The sequence below is a fragment of the Bidens hawaiensis genome, unplaced genomic scaffold, assembly GCF_021521415.1.
Source record: "Bidens hawaiensis isolate Kalapana, Puna unplaced genomic scaffold, B.hawaiensis_p1.1 tig00011271_1, whole genome shotgun sequence".
Taxonomy (NCBI): domain Eukaryota; kingdom Viridiplantae; phylum Streptophyta; class Magnoliopsida; order Asterales; family Asteraceae; genus Bidens; species Bidens hawaiensis.
The window spans coordinates 422871-446297 of record NW_027491878.1 but is presented as its reverse complement, the minus strand read 5'-3'; the positions used below and the strand labels follow the sequence as shown (position 1 = coordinate 446297).

The window sequence follows — 23427 nt, the reverse complement described above, 5'->3', positions numbered from 1 at the left end:
CTAGTGAGTCAGTAGATATTTCTTACATTTAAATGAAGAGTTACTCAGTTCTTTACTTTTTTTTGAGTTTCCTCTTGAACCTGTCTATATATATATATAGAGCAAGGTTAAAATAAGAAGTTAATATATCCTAAGAAGTGTAGGAAGTGATTAAGACCATTGGATTAACTAATTAAGATAGGGGTAAGATGGTCCGTAGAATTTTATTATTTTTGGAATGTATGTATGTAATTTTTGGTAACAATTTAAAGTTATTATAAATTATTCTCTCCTTTTCTCAATCATATAATTTTTGGAAACCAAACAAACCACCGTTCACCTATCTAGCCCTACCACCGTTCACCCATCTGACCACCATCATTCACCCGCCAATCACCACCACCACGCCATAATACTGTGTTTTTTCAATCACCGTCATCGATCACTCCATAGACCTGTTATGGATGCTAAACTTGCGCCACATCCTGGATCTACACTCAAACCTTGGTCTGTTAGTGAATCGGTGGATAATAAATATGTCTAGGATGTTTGTTATTAACGATTATATGTATATACATCTTGGAACTTTCACCATCATCGTCATATGCCTTCTTCTTCGTTGATTAGGGTTGAAATCGTGTGTTGCTTTGTATCCGGCGAGGAATACGGCGCTCTCAATTGATACTACCATTAAGAAGAGTTCCAGTAATCCGACCGCCGTGTAAACCTAGGGTTGATTATGTGGAGTGTTTTAGTTCATCCGATCGGATGTGTTTTTTTGTGTTTTAGTTCATATGTATCATGGATCATAATTATTGGGTTTTAATTTATGCTATCGTGTCTTGGTCCATAGAATTTTATTATTTTTGGAGTGTACACCGGAATATAGTTTAAAATGTTCAAGATGGTGTGTTTTAGTTCTTGATGTTCTTGGTGTAGTGTTTTAAATTTGGATTAAAATTTAGTGTTGCTTTTTAATTTTGATTAATTAGACTTAAAACACAGTGTCATATATTTGGTAAAGTTCTTGGTTTGGTGTTTTAATTTTAGAATAAAAAAAGATAATTATAGATTGATAATGTTTCTATATATGATATAACACACTGGACGATGGTGTGTTTTAGTTCTTGATGTTCTTGGTGTAGTGTTTTAAATTTGGATTAAATTTTAGTGTTGCTTTTTAATTTTGATTAATTTGACTTAAAACACACTGTCATATATCTGGTAATGTTCTTGGTTTGGTGTTTTAATTTTAGAATAAAAAAAAGATAATTATAGATTGATAATGTTTCCATATATAATATAACACAATGGACGATTATGCCCCTAGAGTGTTATAAAATAAATATTAAAATAAAACACACAGCCAATAAAACACACTTTTCATCTAGACCATCAGATCATCAAATCTAACGCACCAGATCACTTCCTACACTTCTTAGACTTACTTCACTTCTTATTCTAACCCCACCCTATATATATATATATAGAGAGAGGTGTGAGTTGACGTACAATAATCGCTTAAAGTACATTACGTATGCGAAAAACGTTCAAGCCAAATTCCAACCTTAAGACGTTCAAGGTTAAACCTTTAAAGTTCAGGTTTAAAATCTAAAACTTTCTGGCAAAAAAACTTAAATGTTCAGGCTTAAATCCTGATACATTCATGGTTAAAACTCATCATTTAAAACTCAAAATTGATTATTGAAGCTTCAAATTGATGATTAATTGATTCGATTTCAAGGTTAATTGATCAATTAGGGTCAACAATTTCAATTGCTCAATTTGACAAATGACCTATGAACAACGATTGATAGTTGTGACTTGTGACAGAAGAAGATGGTGCTCACGACGGTAGACGACGGTCGAGCGGGAGGACGGAATCGTTGAATGGTGATGGTGAAGGTGGACAGAATCGAATGGAGAAGAGGTGGACGAAGATCGACGTTTTAGAGCGCCGCGTACCTATTGTATGATAAAGGATTAGGATAATGTGAGAATCATTTTGAAATTGAAAACTTTGAGAACTATTATTGACCACAAAAAAAATTCTTTTAAAGAAAATCAAAATATATATAAAAAAAACGTGAAAATAAAAAAAGTAAAAAACCAAAAATTTTTAATTTTTATTCCCGGTTTTATAAAAAAATAAATTAAATTAAAAAAACATCGGTTTAGCAAAATTATACATATATGTATAATATGTATTTTTTTATAATTTTATGCAAGTTTGTAACATCCTAAAATTCTCGTATTCAAGAAAAGAAAGTCGTGTTTAGTTATTGGGCCTAAATAATTAATTAGTATTAATAAGATCCTGGGCTTGGACTAACTAAGATGGATTAAAGGGAATGGGCCCTAGGTCTATGGGCTTTAAGGGATATAAATATCCCCTAAACTATCCTAAAACCCTAAATCCTCATTTCTTTTCATCCTAATCTCTACACACTCAAAAACACACACATCCTTCACTATATTACGGCCGAGAGAGAGACGAGAGGGATTTGAGACCAAACGGATGCTAGCTTGTAGTAGATCTTTACCACACGAGCTATATACAAGATCTAGAGTTCATAACCAAGTTTAACGAAATCCAAACGAGCACTAAAGGTACGTCTTTTACCTTAAAGATTACGTTTTTATTAACATTTAACCTTGAAACTTAGAACGAGAATGGATCGGGTGTAAATGAAACGTAAAGTTGTAAACTTGAGGCTAAAACGAACTTACAGGACCTGCGATAGGTGCGGCTCGTTTAAAGATAAACCTTAGACCTAATATTAAACGTTTTAATCATAAAGGTCCGAACTTTATATGTTTTCGACTCAAGTTTTATCCGAGAATGAACATGAGAACGTTTACAGGTTTGATCCGTGTCATATCCAAGGATTTCACGACGAAACGATTATGATTAAGGGGTTTTAGAGCGAACAGTAACTATTGCTGAGCAACCTCGCCTGCAAAGCTAAGTTCGCTCAAGGTTTAAGTTCGCCAAAGACTAAGTTCGCCGAATATTAATTTCGCTCAAGTTAACTTCGCATCTATACAAGTTCGCCTACTATGAACTTCTCCTAATACAAGTTCGCTGATGATAAGTTCGCATGACGTTAAGTTCGCTTACAGTAAGTTCGCTTAATGCTAAGTTCGCTTATTGTTAAGTTCGCTTAATGATAAGTTCTCTTGAGTTAGCAAATTAGAAAATAAATTAAAAACCTAATGAAAAATGTGTTAAGACAGTTAATGGAAATAAAATTTTTCCAAGCTGAACTGGCAGCTCGACTCCAGCCAGGGGCGCTGCCCCCGGACCCCCGTTCGTTGTGGGTAATAACTAAGACTAGAAAGATGATATGAGTAGTGATAGTTAATTGATACGTGTAATTATTATACAGTCAGCCGTGCGCAACTGAAGAAAGGGATTACCATTAACGGTGAACGTAACCGCATACAGGTGAGTTTCTAGCCCCATCTCCTTGTTATGTTTTCAGGACTGTGTGCATACTCGATGTGATTGTTAATACATTTATCCTAAGTGATAAGTGTATGCCATATGTGATTATGTGAAAGGTAAGAATGATTGCTTGCCGGTACGTGAACGATCTTCGGATATTGCACGTACTGTCAAGTTATAATGCTATGTATGAAATATAAATGATATGTATGTACGTTATGAAAGAAGGTAAGAGATAAATAGGTATAAAAGGGACCAGACCCTAATAATATATGTGATGGTAGGGACCAGACCCTAATAATATCTGTTATGGTAGGGACCAGACCCTAATAATATCTGTGATGTTGGGACCAGACCCTTTATAATATCTGTGATGTTAGGGACCAGACCCTTATAATATCTGTGAGGTTATAGGGCGGAAGGCTCTTTAAATAGGAAGGATAGTTTTGGATGAAAAGTAAGTATGAATAATGTACACCCCTTTCGGGCATGTGTGCAAGTATGTGAATCGGTTGTATGTTGTATGATTAACTAGAACTCACTCAGCGTAGCTGACTTTTAGTATGCACACAGGTGAGTAGAATGAGACAGCTGGCTTGATGAGGACACATTGCGGAAGAATAAGAGTCTGGAATCTGAAGACTTAAAGACGTTTTAGTATTTTTATTGAAAGAAAATATGTTTTATTATGACAAAGTTATGGATTTATATGTAATGTTTTATGAATGTTTTAACGTTCCGCGAATGTTTTAATTAACTCTGATATTAAGAACTACGTTTAGGAGTAAATCCAACACAAAAGTAGGGCTACCGGTAACGGGGCCTTACAAAGTTATTCTTTATACACATATGTACAAGCTAATTAAAATAAATGATAATATACATATGTGTACTATGTAAATCGAGATTAATAAAAATATACATATGTGTATAATTAGTTTATTTTTTTATGAAACCGGAATGAAAAATAAATTCTTTTGGTTTTTATACTTTTTTAAAGTTTTCTCTTTTTTTTTGTTTTATAATTTTTTTGTAATTTTTAAGGGATTTTTTTGTGGCCCATAATGTTTATCAAAGTTTTCAATTTTAAAAGATTCTCTTAGGATCCTTACCCTGTGGACATGTTCAAGAGGCAACTCAAACAAAGTGAGGAACTAGGAAACTCTTCATTTTACATGTAAAAAATACAAAAAAAAATAATCATTTTTCATGTAAAAAACACATTTTTACATAATTTTTTAGAGCTTTTTACATATAGACACATGTAAAAGCCGTTTTCAACAAATAAATAAATTTTCAGTTAAAAAACTGTAAATCTTTTTTTTTACAAAGTTAAATTTTTTATTGGATTGTCTTATACATCTACCTATACTAGTAAAAGAAAATAATTCTGGACACATGACATTCGGAGGTTAATTCTCACTATCAAATTACCTCCAAAATCACTTCTCTTCTATTGATGAAAAAGAAAAAAAAATTGATTTTAAATATAGTATTGATTATAAATTCAACATGGTCAATCTCCATTATTAAATTATTAATGCCATAATTATATTTTAAATATACTTAATATAAAAAAATATTAATATAATAATTATGTGTCATAAATATATTTTCTTTAAGATTGAAATCCTACTATACTATTAAAACAAATTACTTTGGTGTCACATGGCCCCTTCCTATTGGACGTTTTCCTTATATTCCAAAAATAACTACAACTTCTCTATTTTTCTTACCAATAAAATAAATCAAAAATACTAATAATTAAATTCATTAATTAAAATACTTATGTAACCATGAAAGAGAAACCGGTTTCCTATTTCGTATTCTTTCATCCTCAATTGACTCTTTCATACAAACCTTTTAACCTAATCCACCAAAGCCGCAAACATTCAATCGCCCGCCTATTGTATATCAATCGGATAAAGATTTGATTATCCTAGCCTCCATTCAATTCGACACTGGATATCGGAACAAAAATTTTGCAATCGACTGTATAACGTTCTGTTACTTATTTGATAATAACGATTTCTTTGATTCGATCCTGTAATCGATTTCAGAAGATCAATGAAGATTGTTAATCAGATCTTCACATCGATGGTTAGCATTTTCATTTGTTAGGTTTGTATCTTCACATTCTTAGCTTACTATGTTTAATGTTTAATTGATAGTTTTGCGGTGGTTAATGGTTAATTTTTAATGTAAATTTTTGTGTTTAATAATATTTTAGATTATTAACCTAGGTTTGTATTTTACATTCTTCGGTTATTAGGTATAATTGTTAATTGTTTATGTAACTTTATATGTTTTCTCTGTTTGATGTGTAATTTTAAATGTTTAAAAAATGTTCAATGTCTAATGTTTTATACGGAGTTCTCTGTTTGATGTTTATTGATAATGTTAAATTTTACATTCTTATGTTTCTCTGTTTGATGTTTATGTAACCTTGTATTTGATGTGTATAAGTTATTGTAACTTTATATGTTTAATGTTCAATGTCTAATGTTAAAAAATTAAACATTATGGTATTTCTTATATTTTGAATATATGTAATCTGTAATGTGTAATGTGTAATTCTTAATTGAAATGGTTCCTAATAAATTTGACTATTTCTAAGTAATTTAAATTATTTAATGTGTAATTGTTTCCAAATATAATTAACAAAAACGATGGTTTTTGATTTTTGGTAAATCAAATTATTACTATAAGTTTACAATCTTACTGATTTCAATTTGAATTCAAGTTCAACTTTGTTTCTTTAATTTTGTAAACATGAATCTCCTATTTTATTTAATTTATTCATATTGATCATATGTTAAACTGTTTCCTTTGTTTATTTATGGCAATTATGGTATTTGTTAAATATTCAATTTTTAATGTGTAACTGATTCTAAAATAAACTTAATATTTCTAATTTTGTAAACATGAATTGTTTTTATTGTTATTGACTGCATCCGTGTCAATATAATAGTTATGACCTATTACTTTTATTGTGTTACTAATCGACCCCTAATTACATTCTTAGGTTATTACTACCAAATTAAGTAAATACGAATTATCAATTACATATTTGAATTCCATAATTGTATTTAATAAATTTACTATATTTACACCTTTCCTTTTAATTTAACATTTCAATTTTCATAACAGATTATGTTCATCTATAAATACTTCAAAACCTAATAAAGAAAATCTCACATTTCTCTCTCTTGCTTACTAAACATTCATAATTCTGTTATTCTCTAGGTTTTTATATTTTCTTGAAATTATAAATATCAGTTATTGAATTTTTATCTTTGCTTTAATCTTATTTTTTCTGACACAGCAAGATGGAAGCATCAACCATTACCATATTCAAGGATTTGGATGTTTCCAACAACGAATGTGTACTGAAGGTTCGTATTCTCAGACTATGGCGTTTGAAGGACAACAATAAAACCGGAGATGATTGGTCCATTGAAATGATTTTACAAGATGGGATGGTATTATTCTATACAAATACATATGTTTTTAGTAAATTTTTTTTCTTCCTCATTTTATATATTTAATAATTACATTGTTTGTCGTATTATTAATGTAATAGGGTGACAGGATGCAAGCATATGTAAGGAAACCTTGCATACCGAAACATAATGTTTGGCTAGGTGAGAATCAGTCATTGATTGTTCGAAAACCATCGCTTGGAGCAAATCTGTCAACATACCCTTATGTTGACAGCCCACACAAGCTCTGTTTCACATCAGAAACTCGTCTTTGTATTACCGATGACTTTAAAGGTCACCTTTATGGATTGTCGTTCACTACCTTTGATGATATCAAAGCCAAGAACATACCTCAAAACGGAACAATAGGTTACCTCGATTCTTTATTAACAATATAGTTTAAAAATTTTTATATTCAGTCCTTACATATTGTAACACCCCGACCGATGGCGGATTATACATCGGGGCGCTACGAATTGTTTCATTACTCGTGACACTATTTGGGTGTCAATATTTAATAAATACATTTCATTGCGCATGCGCATAACACACCATAAAGTAACATAAATCACATATCATAACTCATAATATTCAAATACATAAATTTGTCTTGTTATATTTTAAACTAGGTCCAAAGTAAAAGAAACATCCTACGTGTCCTCGAGTTTCCAAAAGCAGCTACAGCAAACCTGAACAATGTGTTAAAATAAAACGTCAACACTTGCGTGTCGGTGAGAAATCAAGTTTAATAGATATAAATAGATAATAACAAAGCACTGCGCGCAACATGTGTATAACTTGTGTTCAACATAGTGTGTAAACAGATTGTGATCAAGCCTAAATAGATCATAGCTCATAGTTCATAACGTGCTCCAAATCGAGCAAAAACAAATAATCATTCGTGTATGTGCAAACAAAACAAGAAAATCGTAACGATAGGTCTCCCGTGTTTATCTAATGGATCCATGAAAACTTCGGAATAGGCCGATCAAAGCGGTTAATGATCAACACATACAAATATACAACACTAGTAAACGTCCATAACACATGGGTTTTGCGCACATAATTTCATAAACAAGTTTAAGACTCAAGTTGTACGAACACATGAACATCCCAAAACGTTAAAAATAAAAGGGGATTAGGTACGAGATTACTCACTTGTAAAAGGTGCGTTGAAAGATAACGTAAGAACCAACTTTTAAACAAGCGAAAGTTAACCTATAAATAAGAGGTTATTGGTTTAACGATTGGTTTTTATGTCTTGAATATATGCAAGTCACTTAAACAAAATATATATTTACCGAGATTTCTGGGCAGAAAAGAAGAGAAGACGGATTGCAAAGAGGGGAGTGGAGGCGTCGCTGAGGATCTTCGGCTGAGAGTAAGGGAGAAAGATTTTGGGGAGTGTTTAAGTGTTTGAGTGTAGTGTTTAATTATCCAAGAAATTAGTTTTATTTATAGGAAAACCCTAGGGAACACATCCCTTGAATTGGGGAAAAAGATCTTATCAAATCAAAGCAAAAGATATTAAAAGCAAAAGATATCAAAAGCAAAAGATATGGTGGCAGCTGCAGGGGATGGGGAAGGCTGACAGGTTACTGTTCATAGCATGGGAGGGGTCAGTCAAAGTACTGTTCAAGACATGGAAAAGAAGATTTTAAAAGATTATGCCAGTTACTTTTTCTGACAACCAAGAGGGTTGGTAAGCAAGCTGCGCCGAAAGTGACTTTTCGGACAGATGTCAGATCTGGCCTACTGTGCCCATACCTTGGCAGGTATAGCACAGAAGATAAGATATTTCAAAAGCATACAGGCTGGCTTAAACTGGAGAAAAGACTTAAGTGTCTAGCGCGAGAAGGCTTGAGTGCGCGAGGGCGAAGGCAGACAGAACAATCCTTAGCGCGCCGCGGGAAGAACTACAATCCTTAGCGCGCCGCGGGAAGAACTACAATCCTTAGCGCGCCGCGGGAAGAACTACAATCCTTTGCGCGCCGCGGGAACAGTTCGTCTCGCGTATCGCAGGAACAGCTGGTCTTCACGCAGGCTTCCTTGTAAGGAGTCTGGCGCGTGGAGCTGCGCAGACATCCTTAGGCGGGAAGAACCAAAGGACAAGCAAAGAGTTAAGAGAAAAAGGGGTTCAAGGCTTAAGGGTTAAGCAGAGGGGCGGGACGGCGACAAGAGAGAAAAAGGGGCGGGACGGCGGAAAGGAATTATTATTATTATTATTATTATTATTATTAGTAATATAAATATATATATATATATATGATAATTTTATAAAGATTATAATCAAATTTTAAATCTTAAAATCGGATTCGAAAACGGGTACCTGGGTCGGGTCGGATTTGGGCAGTTGTCACAGTCTTCCCTACTTTAAGAAATTTCGTCCCGAAATTTATCTCGAAGTAGGATGCGCAGAGAAAAGGTGCGGGTATTTGATCTTCAATTGATCTTCCCTTTCCCAAGTGAACTCGGCTCCGCGCTTGGACTCCCAGCGAACTTTGACAATAGGGATGCGACTGCGCTTGGTTTGCTTCACCTCGCGATCCATAATCTCTACAGGCTTCTCAACGAAATGCATAGACTCATCAACTTGAACTTCATCAAGTGGTATGTGGAGGTTCTCGTCAGCTAAACATTTTTGAGATTGGATACATGGAACGTTGGATGCACATTGCTTAGCGCGGGCGGCAGGTCCAGTTTGTAGGCAACCTTTCCCACTCTCGCAAGAATCTTGAACGGACCAACATAACCAGGTGCAAGCTTACCTTTCTTCCCAAAGCGGACAACACCCTTCCAGGGCGACACTTTGAGGAGAACAAGATCACCAACTAGAAATTCGAGAGGCTTCCGCCTGCGATCTGCGTAACTCTTCTGTCGGCTTCTGGCAGTCAGCAGATGATCACGGACCTTGGCGATTTTATCGGTTGTCTCTTGAACTAGTTCGGGTCCTGTGATTTGAACTTCACCCACTTCGTTCCAACAAATCGGTGAGCGGCACTTTCGACCGTAAAGCGCTTCAAATGGGGCCATACCGATGCTGGAATGATAGCTGTTATTATAAGAGAACTCGATTAGAGGTAGGTGTGAATCCCAATTACCTCCAAAATCAAGAACACAAGATCGAAGCATATCCTCAAGGGTTTGGATGGTTCACTCAGACTGTCCGTCAGTCTGAGGATGATATGCAGTACTCATGTCCAAACGAGTTCCTAACGCAGATTGGAGAGATTTCCAAAAGTGAGATATAAAACGGCCATCGCGATCGGATATTATGCTCAAGGGAGTACCATGACGGCAGACAATTTCTTTGACATAAAGATGCGCAAGTTGTTCAACACGGTAGGTTTCACGAATGGGCAGAAAGTGGGCAGACTTGGTCAATCGATCCACTATTACCCAAATGCTATCATGTTTGCTTGCGTTCGAGGGTAACTTGGTGATAAAGTCCATTGCTATACTTTCCCATTTCCACGTAGGAATTTCTGGTTGTTCGAGCAAACCAGATGGGCGTTGATGTTCAGCTTTTACCTTAGAACAAGTTAGGCATTTAGCTACGAACACAGCAATATCCTTTTTCATACCGGGCCACCAATAAGTAAGGCGCAAATCTTTGTACATTTTGTCAGCGCCAGGATGAATGGAATACCGAGTTTTGTGCGCTTCACTCAGTATGTCAGTGCGAAGAATCTCATCATTGGGAATCCAGATGCGATTGAGATAACAGAGAGTTCCATTCAGGTTAGGGACTAGATGCGCTTCCGCACCACACGCTAACTCGGCGCGTAGGTTGCCTTTGCTGATCGATGCGCGCTGCGCGTCGCGAATGCGCGATTCAAGATTGCTTTGGATCGGCGCGAAGTGAAGTTGCGTGCGCGGCAAAATACAGTTGAGTTGACTGGGTTTGCGGCTGAGCGCATCGGCTACCACATTAGCCTTTCCAGGGTGATATCGGATCTCACAATCGTAATCGCTGATGAGTTCGTTCCATCGGCGTTGTCTCATGTTAAGTTCCTTTTGATTAAAAATGTGCTGAAGGCTTTTATGGTCGGTGTAAATGATGCACTTAGTACCATAGAGGTAGTGTCTCCAGATTTTTAAGGCAAATACAACTGCGCCAAGTTCGAGGTCGTGAGTCGTATAATTCTTTTCATGAATTTTGAGTTGCCTTGACGCGTAAGCGATAACCTTGCCTCGTTGCATAAGTACACAACCGAGACCTTGGTTGGAGGCATCACAATAAACGACAAGGTCGTCAGTACCCTCTGGTAACGTTAGAACAGGAGCTTCGCACAACTTTCGCTTGAGCGTTTGAAAGGCTTCTTCTTGCTTCGAGCCCCAAATATACGGTTTGCCTTTGTGCGTTAATGCTGTTAAAGGCAAGGCGATTTTTGAGAAGTTCGAAATGAATCGCCGGTAGTAACCAGCTAAGCCCAAAAAGGAACGGATTTCGGTAGGAGTGGTCGGTGCAATCCAGTGCTTGATTGCTTCAATTTTGGATGGGTCGACATGAATACCCATCTTGTTTACAACATGACCAAGAAACTGTACTTCGTCAGACCAAAACTCACACTTGGAGAGTTTGGCATAGAGTTGTTCGGTTCGAAGCTTTTGCAACACCAACAGAAGATGTTGTTCATGCTCGGCCTTGGTTTTGGAATATATCAGAACGTCATCGATAAACACGATCACGAATTGGTCCAAGAAAGGCCTACACACCCGGTTCATTAGATCCATGAAGACAGCGGGTGCGTTGGTTAAACCGAAGGGCATGACCAAGAATTCAAAATGACCGTAGCGGGTTCGAAAGGCAGTTTTGGGAATATCTTCTTCGCGGATACGCAACTGGTGATAGCCAGAACGGAGATCGATTTTGGAGAAACAAGAGGCACCTTGGAGTTGGTCAAAGAGGTCGTCAATACGCGGTAAGGGGTACCGGTTCTTAATGGTGAGCTTGTTCAGCTCGCGGTAATCGATACACATGCGAAACGAACCGTCTTTCTTTTTAACGAACAAAACCGGAGCACCCCACGGCGAAGAGCTAGGGCGAATGAATCCTTTATCGGTCAACTCTTGAAGTTGACTTGCTAATTCTTGCATTTCAGTGGGTGCAAGTCGATAAGGAGATTTGGCTACGGGGGATGCACCAGGAACGAGATCAACACGAAACTCGACTTCCCGAGCGGGAGGTAAACCAGAAAGATCTTCGGGAAAGACTTCAGGAAAGTCACGCACGATGGGGATTTCATGAAGTTTCTTCTTTCCTTCATCGGGTTTGACCACAAGAGCTAAGAACGCGACACATTTCTTTCGTAAAAGTCTTCGGGCTTCAGTGCATGACATAATTTTAAGACCGTTAGATGGTTTCTCGCCGTAGATATGAAGATCTTGACCATTTTCCCGAGGAATGCGAATCAATTTCTTGGCGCAGATTACTTCGGCGCGATTTTGCAAGAGCCAGTCCATACCAATAATAACATCAAAACTTCCAAGAGGCATGGGAATGAGGTTGATTAGAAAATCGTGTTCATTAAGGTTTAGCGTGCAATCTTTGATCACGGAGTTTATTATAATTGTTTCACCGTTAGCCATTTCAACTGTTAAGTTTTCGTTTAAGTTTATTCGCGGTCGCGCAAGTTTTTGTTCAAATGCGCGAGAAATAAAACTCCTATCGGCGCCAGTATCAAAAAGTATAGATGCATATTGTCCGTTAAGTAAAAATGTACCATTAACCACGTCATTATTCGCTTGCGCTTGGTGCGCGGTTATATTAAAAGCTCGTCCGCGCGCCACTTGGTTTGAAATTTGGTTAACCGGATTAGCTTGCGTAATTTGTACTTGCAGTCTCGGGCACGCGTTCCGGAAATGACTGGGGTCACCGCAGTTATAGCACGACCTGGGTCGTGGATTATGGTATGTTGATTGTGGGTTTTGCGGGTAGGTTGGTGGTGTTTGCGCGATTGGGTTGGCGGGAAGGACTCTACAGTACTCAGCAGTGTGACCAATACGGCCACATCGGTTGCATTGTCGACACGGGGCTTGAGTTGGGTGATGAAGTTTACAGGTTGGGCAAAAGGGTTGGTTTCCTGTGTAAGGTTTCTTAGTTGACGGGGCAGGGAGCGCGGAATTGGTTAAGGCATAGTTATGGACTACAGGGGGTGTTGGGTAGGTTGACAGTGGGTTAGGAGCGTATACTGGAGGTTGGTAGGCGGGTTGCTGGACAATGAGCGGGTTGGTAAGCGCGTAGGCTTGATGATTGGGTTTGTGCCTGCGTTTGAGGTTGTTACGGTTTGAGGGTTCTGGCTTGGTTTCTGTTGGTTCTGGGACAGTCTTGGTGAGTTTGGTCTTCTCGGCTCCCCGCAGGAACAGGGTTCCTGCCCTGACATGGTTGTCGCTGAGCACAGCGGCCAACTCGATGGCGTCAAAGAGGGTTACTGGGTTCCTGGCCCATACAGAATCTTGAATTTCCATGGGGAGACCCCCAAGAAACTTTTCGATGGCGCGGCGGGAAGGGGTAACTAGGTGCGGGACAAGCAAACTTAGTTCATGAAAGCGCGTAGCGTACTCGCGCGCTTCACCACTGTACTGTTTCAAGTTCCAAAATTCCTCCTCAAGGCGCTTTACTTCGTTGGGAGGGCAGAATTCTCGAGTCAAAAGATCCTTGAATTCCTCCCAGAGCATGCTAGAAGCAGCCTCTGCGCCACGCGCGTGAGCTACTCCGTTCCACCATGTAAGCGCCCTTGATTCCAGGACACTTGAGGCGTATAAGGTTCGTCGGTCTGGTGGGCAATGGGTATGGAGAAAGGTGTTCTCAATTTTCTCGAGCCATTGGAGCATTACAGTGGCTCCTTCGAGCCCTGTGAATTTCGGAGGGTTACCCGCATTAAAGGACTTAATATTGTATCCGGAGGGGTTGGTATTATTTTGATTTAAGGCTTGGGCTATTGCGGCGGCCATTTCCTGGGAACGACGCTGCATACGTCTGCGCGAGGCTTCTCTCCTCTGATGACGGCGAGCTGATAGCGGAGGCATTCTATAAAAGTTTTAGTTTTTGTTAATATCTTGGTATGGGAAATCGTTTTAGCGCAAAGTATATCATTGTAAAGCTTGTTTCGCGGAGTTAAATGCTATCAAATTTTGAAGTAAAATATGAATTTAAATGCAAACTTAATACAGGTAATGAATTCGAATTGAAAATCGACAATTCATGCATCACCATGACTTTTCAAATCTTCAATTTAAAATATACGAGTAAATGAGTATTGGAGGTTGACAATTCATTTATCACCATGACTTTTCAAATCTTCAATTTAAAATATACGAGTAAATGAGTATTGGAGGTTGACAATTCATGTATCACCATGACTTTTCAAATCTCCAATTTTAGAACATAAAGTTAATGGGGATTGAAAATCAACTATTCATGTATCACCATGACTTTTCGGATTTTCAATGTTAAGTCCCAACAACAAACGAATATGTAAGTAAAGAAACGAATTGAAATTTAACAATAAAAATCAAAAGATCGCGGATAAAACATGAAATCATGTGCTGCGTATGCGCAAGCATATTTTATAAATATCGAGTAATTAACAATTAGCGCGCAATCATGAGATTTTTCTCATGCGCGAGAAGGGACTCTTAGGTATTCTAGGTCGTTACGTCTAACCACCTAATCCTAAAGTCACGGAGCTCTGATACCAATCTGTAACACCCCGACCGATGGCGGATTATACATCGGGGCGCTACGAATTGTTTCATTACTCGTGACACTATTTGGGTGTCAATATTTAATAAATACATTTCATTGCGCATGCGCATAACACACCATAAAGTAACATAAATCACATATCATAACTCATAATATTCAAATACATAAATTTGTCTTGTTATATTTTAAACTAGGTCCAAAGTAAAAGAAACATCCTACGTGTCCTCGAGTTTCCAAAAGCAGCTACAGCAAACCTGAACAATGTGTTAAAATAAAACGTCAACACTTGCGTGTCGGTGAGAAATCAAGTTTAATAGATATAAATAGATAATAACAAAGCACTGCGCGCAACATGTGTATAACTGGTGTTCAACATAGTGTGTAAACAGATTGTGATCAAGCCTAAATAGATCATAGCTCATAGTTCATAACGTGCTCCAAATCGAGCAAAAACAAATAATCATTCGTGTATGTGCAAACAAAACAAGAAAATCGTAACGATAGGTCTCCCGTGTTTATCTAATGGATCCATGAAAACTTCGGAATAGGCCGATCAAAGCGGTTAATGATCAACACATACAAATATACAACACTAGTAAACGTCCATAACACATGGGTTTTGCGCACATAATTTCATAAACAAGTTTAAGACTCAAGTTGTACGAACACATGAACATCCCAAAACGTTAAAAATAAAAGGGGATTAGGTACGAGATTACTCACTTGTAAAAGGTGCGTTGAAAGATAACGTAAGAACCAACTTTTAAACAAGCGAAAGTTAACCTATAAATAAGAGGTTATTGGTTTAACGATTGGTTTTTATGTCTTGAATATATGCAAGTCACTTAAACAAAATATATATTTACCGAGATTTCTGGGCAGAAAAGAAGAGAAGACGGATTGCAAAGAGGGGAGTGGAGGCGTCGCTGAGGATCTTCGGCTGAGAGTAAGGGAGAAAGATTTTGGGGAGTGTTTAAGTGTTTGAGTGTAGTGTTTAATTATCCAAGAAATTAGTTTTATTTATAGGAAAACCCTAGGGAACACATCCCTTGAATTGGGGAAAAAGATCTTATCAAATCAAAGCAAAAGATATTAAAAGCAAAAGATATCAAAAGCAAAAGATATGGTGGCAGCTGCAGGGGATGGGGAAGGCTGACAGGTTACTGTTCATAGCATGGGAGGGGTCAGTCAAAGTACTGTTCAAGACATGGAAAAGAAGATTTTAAAAGATTATGCCAGTTACTTTTTCTGACAACCAAGAGGGTTGGTAAGCAAGCTGCGCCGAAAGTGACTTTTCGGACAGATGTCAGATCTGGCCTACTGTGCCCATACCTTGGCAGGTATAGCACAGAAGATAAGATATTTCAAAAGCATACAGGCTGGCTTAAACTGGAGAAAAGACTTAAGTGTCTAGCGCGAGAAGGCTTGAGTGCGCGAGGGCGAAGGCAGACAGAACAATCCTTAGCGCGCCGCGGGAAGAACTACAATCCTTAGCGCGCCGCGGGAAGAACTACAATCCTTTGCGCGCCGCGGGAACAGTTCGTCTCGCGTATCGCAGGAACAGCTGGTCTTCACGCAGGCTTCCTTGTAAGGAGTCTGGCGCGTGGAGCTGCGCAGACATCCTTAGGCGGGAAGAACCAAAGGACAAGCAAAGAGTTAAGAGAAAAAGGGGTTCAAGGCTTAAGGGTTAAGCAGAGGGGCAGGACGGCGACAAGAGAGAAAAAGGGGCGGGACGGCGTAAAGGAATTATTATTATTATTATTATTATTATTATTATTATTAGTAATATAAATATATATATATATATATATATATATATATATATATATGATAAATTTATAAAGATTATAATCAAATTTTAAATCTTAAAATCGGATCCGAAAACGGGTACCTGGGTCGGGTCGGATTTGGGCAGTTGTCACACATATAACAACACCGTTTAATATATGTTTCCTTATTTCATAATTTTATCACAGATGTAATCGGGCATGTCAGCATGTTTTATACCAACAAGAACTCATTCTTCCGAGTGTCAAAACATCAGAATCGAAGAACCATGGAGTTTGCTGACTTGAGGTATTATTAATAATATAAATAATCATGTATAATCAAATTATTCAGTTGTGTTAACTTATGCTTTTCTTGGCCAGTGGCAATAAGATTTATCTCACTTTATGGGATGACTATCTGAAGCAACTTACCAAATATGTTGCTGACAATCCGGATGAGGAGTATCTCATTATCGTTCTCCAATTCCCAAGAGTCAAGTATTATGGAGGTATTAACAATTTTAACTTTTATATTTTACCCTTTAAATTCTTTATATTTAATACTTTTAAACTAACATATCTAAATATGATTATGGCAGAAAATTTATATGTCAACAACTCATATGGTAATGCTGTTTCAAGGTTGCTGATCAATGATTACGTGTATGAAGCGCTTGATTACAAGAAGAGGTATCTTCTTATACCTATAAAATTTTAATGTGATTTTATTCTTTAGAAACATTATTATTTATGTTAAACACCTTATGAGTTACTTTGAATTAATAATAGGTTGCTTGAAATATCGTCTCAAGTCCATGTCGAAATACCTAAACCGGTTGGTTCGTGTATGCTCTTAACTATTAAGGATGAGTTTCTAAAGACCTATCAATTCTTTTCAATTAGTGATCTTTGTAGCATTTTGGAGGTATATAACCATTTGTATCTACAAATAGTCATCTTAAGTATTTTGTAATAAAAACCTCCTTTTTCTTTTTGTTTTTAGGCTAAAAATGTCATCATAATTGGTACTGTTAAGGCAATAGTAGGTAACAAGGAATGGTACTACAACGGTTGCAAACGTTGTAGTCGTAAGGTTTCTGAGGTTTTTGTTGATGGAGTGAAGGTTTACGAGTGTAAGAGTCAAAGTTGTAATTCTCAAGGGGTAACCGTTGGACCAAGGTAATATATTATACGTTTAAAATATATTATACTAATATTTTTGGCTTACATAATATTACTGTTATACATTGTTTTAATAGACTTACGTCAATCAATCTTCATTATGTTTCAGATTCCGTATTCCTATTCGTGTCCAAGATACCACCGGTGTCGTTTCGCTTACTTTGTTTGATCGTGATGCAAGACAGTTGTTTAATAAGGCTGCATATCATTTTGTAACCACTGATGTTGAGGTATGATAATAATATACACAGTTGAGTACATACTTGACTTTCATATTTTGCTCCTGTCTTTTGTTTCCTTTGTGTTTTTTGTTTCTGTAATATACAAAAACCTCTATTTATTATTTGTTTTAATTGTCTTAATTTTATTACTTTTATGTTTCATTTTAATAAAACATCATACACAATTCAACATGATTTTCAATTCTTTCATTAAACAGAAACTTCATTTGAATATAATATCTTACCTTCCTTTTGTTACTGTTTTTTCATTCCTTAAATGATTTATAATTATGTTAACTTACAATCAATTCCTACTGTTTTGTTGAAGCTTGATCCCATGCACACATTTCCGGATGAACTCAATATTATACTAGAAAAAAGGTTTGCTTTCGTTGTAGAGGTTAGTGACTACAATATAAGAAACTCATATGATGTGTACGGTGTCATCAAGTTAACGGATGACGAGGACGTTCTTAATGACCTTGATAAGCAGCTTGGTCATGGTCAGGTATTATGACGTGATTCAAATTCTAAAATTATGAAAATCTACCTAATCCATTTGTTTATTTAAGAGATTATAGTTTAATTAATTTTAACTTCATTTACAGCGTAACGACAATCAATCTTTAACAATTGGCTCGACCTCTGGCCTGAAGTCGACCGAAAAGGTAATACGTTAAAAATACTTATGGAATAAGTGTCCGTTTCCACAAGTTTAATATTTCATATTATATAAATGTGTACACTCAAAACATTTTTCTAAACTTCTATGTAGGATATGTGTACGCCTTCCTCCAACCAGTTTACTCCTATTTCAATGTCAGAAGATGTGATTCCCGATCGTCTTGAGTCGGTTGACGAAAAGGTTAATTCTAATCCTATCGTTGATGTAAAACTAAAGCGCAAGTTGGATGACGCTTACGATGTTCATGATGACACTGGTATGTCTGCAACCAAGACGAAGGTTGACGAAAAACAAATTGTTGATGCTAATGTTGGTGAGGGAGATATCGTTGGAGTGGCAAAGATATAAAAGGGAAGGATTTGGAATTTCCTTAATAAATAAATGTTTTTGCATGCATGCATGGATCCTTTTATTATTTTCTCTGTTTTGGGTTTGGATATTTTTGAGTTTATTGTCCTTTATTTGACATTGTGAGTTTGGTTTTATTTGTCATATTTGAAACATTATGGATTCAAGGAATTTTTGCTTTCCTTATGTTATGTGTGGTTTTTTTTGCTGAATTTAATATGGATATCAGTGCTTCTGTAAATATCTTCAAACGCAATATTCTCCTTGGTTTTTAGTTTAGATAAAGTATTATGCTTATTATTTATAATGTTGGTTTATAAATAACATTATTTTTATTAAACTAAAAATTATAGAATCTTCATCTTTATAATGTTGGTTTACAAATACCAATGTTTTTAAAAAAGTTAAAATTATAGAATCTTCATCATTGTGCTCCTACTAACATTAATACTTACATTGGTACTATCAACATGCAATTTGAATAATGATACACCTATTTTGAACATCTACATGTACAATATTCATCATGAAATGATGTTTTCATAGATTTTTTTACTCTTTTCCTAAACTTAAGTTACTAAACAAAATTTATATTACAATTTCACTATTGAACATGCAATTGTAACTTTTTAAGTATAATGTATGCATTACAAGTTAACATTATTTAACTTTATACCATTAAAATACTACATTACACTTTATAATGAAAGCTAATAATAATTATGTAACAATCACACATAAGAAAACACATACTTTTTGAAAATTTGGTACACAATTTTATAAAGCAAAAGATGTATTTCCTATATGTTTTTTATTGACTTACCAAATAAGTTGAAAGAAAATAACCATATAACAATACTTAATTTAAAGTACTTTTAGTAAAAACAAAATATCTCATCATATACTAAAATATGTAATCTATATTTTAAATTCATATTAAACAATTTCTTAAAAATTTGACTGTACAAACTTAACATTATTTAACTTCATACCATTAAATACTACATTACACTTTATAATGAAAGCTAATAATAATTATCTAACAACCAGACATAACAAAGCATATAATTTTACAAAATTTGGTCAACAATTTTATAAAGGAAATTGTGTACTTCCTATATGTTGTTTTATGACTTACTAAATAAGTTGAAATAAATTAACCATATAAAACAAAGGAAATTTAAAATACTTTTAGTAAAAATCATAATATTCATCATAATCTTTCGTATCTAATGTTTATTTTAAATTCATAATAACAATTTCTGGCCTCTTAAAACTTACCATATTATTATATTAAAATATTACTATAATATCATATATCAACTCTTCAAGTTTCATTAGTCCTTTCATCTTCTTCATCGCACAGGTTAATACAATTTTCGATCAGGTATGTTCTTCACCAAACTGATGGCTTCGTATTTGAATAATCTTCACCGATTCTGTTACTCACCTCATCTTTTATTATACAGACATTACTTACCTCTCAATTTTAATGTAAACGAAACCTTAATCTTAATCGATGTTCTGTTAATCGATTAAGAAATCCGATTTCAGTTAATACTTAATATTGTTGTTTCTGTTAGGTATTGTTGTTTGTTGTAGAGTAGACATATACATTAATCACCATTATTGATTGTCTATGAACCTCATAAATAGATTACTTTAAAGAATGAGTTTATGGTTCACGGTAAACAAGATTTAGAATCAGATTTTAACCACATTCATCTATGTGGTTATATGCCTATATATGAAATTATGATTTACAATTACATTCTTCGTAACTACGTGTTACTGAGGTTTTTAGTTGGTGTTGCCTTAATTTTTAATAACATATGTTTAATTGTTTTGTGTATATGAAGTTTGTGTATATGTTATAATAAGTTGTATTAAATGTTTTGTTCGACAGATATTCACAATGGATATACCTTCGGTTATTAAATATCATGATCCTTCACTAATGCAAATGATATTTATTACTAATTAGATTCACATATGTTCATTTACTAAATTTGTTTTTATCCATATACCTCCATTTACAAGTGACGATTATTTTAAATTCAGGTTCTTCCGGCTCAGATATGTCAACACTTATTCGACAGTGAACCTGAGGATCGGTTTTTTTATTGTATCATAAGAACGACAATGGCCGAGTCATAGATATTGATTATATTAATAATCAGTATGTTTTAATGGAAGGATGGAATCGTTTTCTTGATAGAAATGATTTTATATTTGGTGATATTTTTGTTTTCGAACCTGTTAGCAATCGTGAATGGAGATTCTTTTGCATCCCTGATCACCCGACTTATGATTTAAAGAATTTCGACGCTTCTGTGAAATTTCCAACTCTAAGTTATCTTGTATGTATTTTTAATTACATTTCAATATTTCTTACATCATAATATGTTTATATTCAATTTTCAGTAAACTGAATTTCACTGTTTACTAGCCATTAAGGACTGATCAGGTGATTAGTTACTATGGATATGGTGCCGATGAAGTAGTTGCGCATATTATTACCGTTGATGGAGAGGCGTGGGATTTACCGATTGTTAGGGTGAACAACTTTGCAACAACTTTTGGTCTAGGCGGTGATTGGATTGAACTTGCTGAACATGTCAATCTTATGGTCAATGACCATATTGTTCTAAGGCATATTCATGATCGCTCATTCAGACTTTATGTTTATGACATTAACGGCATTGAACGCATCAACTTTGATCCAATTATGCACTATTATGGTCCTCTCCTGAGTACGGATATCGATTTTATGCAATTACTTTTTGGAGACTTCGAAGATGACGGTTTGCTTTTACATGTTTTTTATTTTGAGTGTACACATTACATGTATTATTAATAATATTATAATCCTATATACATCACTTTTTCAGAAAATGATGAACAAGTGCAAGCTGAGGATGAACAAGTGCAAGCTGAGGATGAACAAGTGCAATCTGAGTATGAATGTCACACCCCGACCAAAGGCGACGGAACATGCCGGGGTGCAACGTGATTGGAAAAATACACAAGACACTATTTAAAGTGACAATATTTATTCAACTCAATTTATTTCAACAAATCAACAACAACACATCTCGTTCATATAAAAAAATAGCATTCATATTGTTTGTTTTACTAATACCCTAATAGTCTTGGTAACGTTTTCCATCAAGCACTCGAGTCAACAAAAGTCAAACCTGTAACATTTCATAAAATAAAGTTTGTCAACACAAAGGTTGGTGAGCAATTCATAAGTTTGAGCATATAAGTATATAGTAATAAAAAGCCACAAAACTTGTATACAAAACAATAAATAAAAGCAATAAACTTGGATAAATTGACAATCGCTAATAGTTTTACGTTAGCGCCACCTAGCTACAAGGGGTTGCCAAGTAGTCTAGGATTTTATAGTTATCGTTAATTGCATTACGTTAACGACACCTTGCCATGAGGGGTTGCCAAATGGTCTAGGATTTATAGTTCCACCATCCAAAAGCGATAAACACATAGACAAATAAGCATAGAACACCAAATCGAGCAATTATTCAAGTAAGATATACAATCACGTTTGTGGGTTTAAGATGCAAGTAATTAAAGCATTTAGTTTGATAAGTATGAAATGTCACCCCAAAACGAAAGATGGAAAAAGGGGTATGAAAGTACTCACCTCGATTGATGAATTGAGAACTAATTAATGGACATATAGAAAGCTTGTGAACAAAACGAACGAATCCGACTTGAAACGATAAACACCTTAGCTAAAATAAATAATGTAATATATATTAATGAACTTGAAACCATAATGAAACTATATTGGAAACATTGAACAATGAGGTTTGGTTGTTAAAATCGGGTTACCTGTTAGTTTGTTAATGATTAGAGACTCGTACTTAATTAATAATTAGAATAAAAATAATATCATTTTATTGGGACTTTTAAATAACTAAGCCAATATTAAATAAGAACAAACACGAGCTTAATTTAAGAGTTCGGTTTTATAAAAAAATGAATGGATAATAAAGTTTATAATAATATTATTAATGATAAGATAGTAATGATAATAATAATTCTAAAAATATATGTTATATATATATATAGATATATAGATATATAAGATAACGATGTTAATAATAATAAAAATAATTATTTTTAATAATACTAATATAGTATAATAATTATAACAATAATTATTATTAATAATACTATTATTAATAGTTATAGAATAGAAATCTTGGTATTAATTATAATGTTGTTGATAAAAATAATTATAATAAATAATATTGATAGTAAATAAAGATATTATACTCGATGTCGGTTTGATTTCTAAACGAATTCATAAAATAACTATAATGATATTATTGCTAATATAATAATAATATGATCACAAATAATATTAATAACAACTTTAATATTTATAATAATAATGATAATAATAATAGTTAAAATATAATAGTAATAGTAATAATATTAATAATCTAGTTAATAATAATAATGATAATAATAATAATAATAATAATCTAGTTAATAATAATAATGATAATAATCTTTATGTATTTATGTTAATACTAATAGTGATAATAAATTTATTAAGTATAACAAGAA

At 34.8% G+C, this 23427-nt stretch overlaps 1 pseudogene; it reads left to right on the top strand.

The window, feature by feature from the left end:
* LOC143537679 (putative wall-associated receptor kinase-like 16) overlaps nt 1-23427 on the top strand; it is a 47160-nt pseudogene that overhangs the window by 1565 nt on the left and 22168 nt on the right.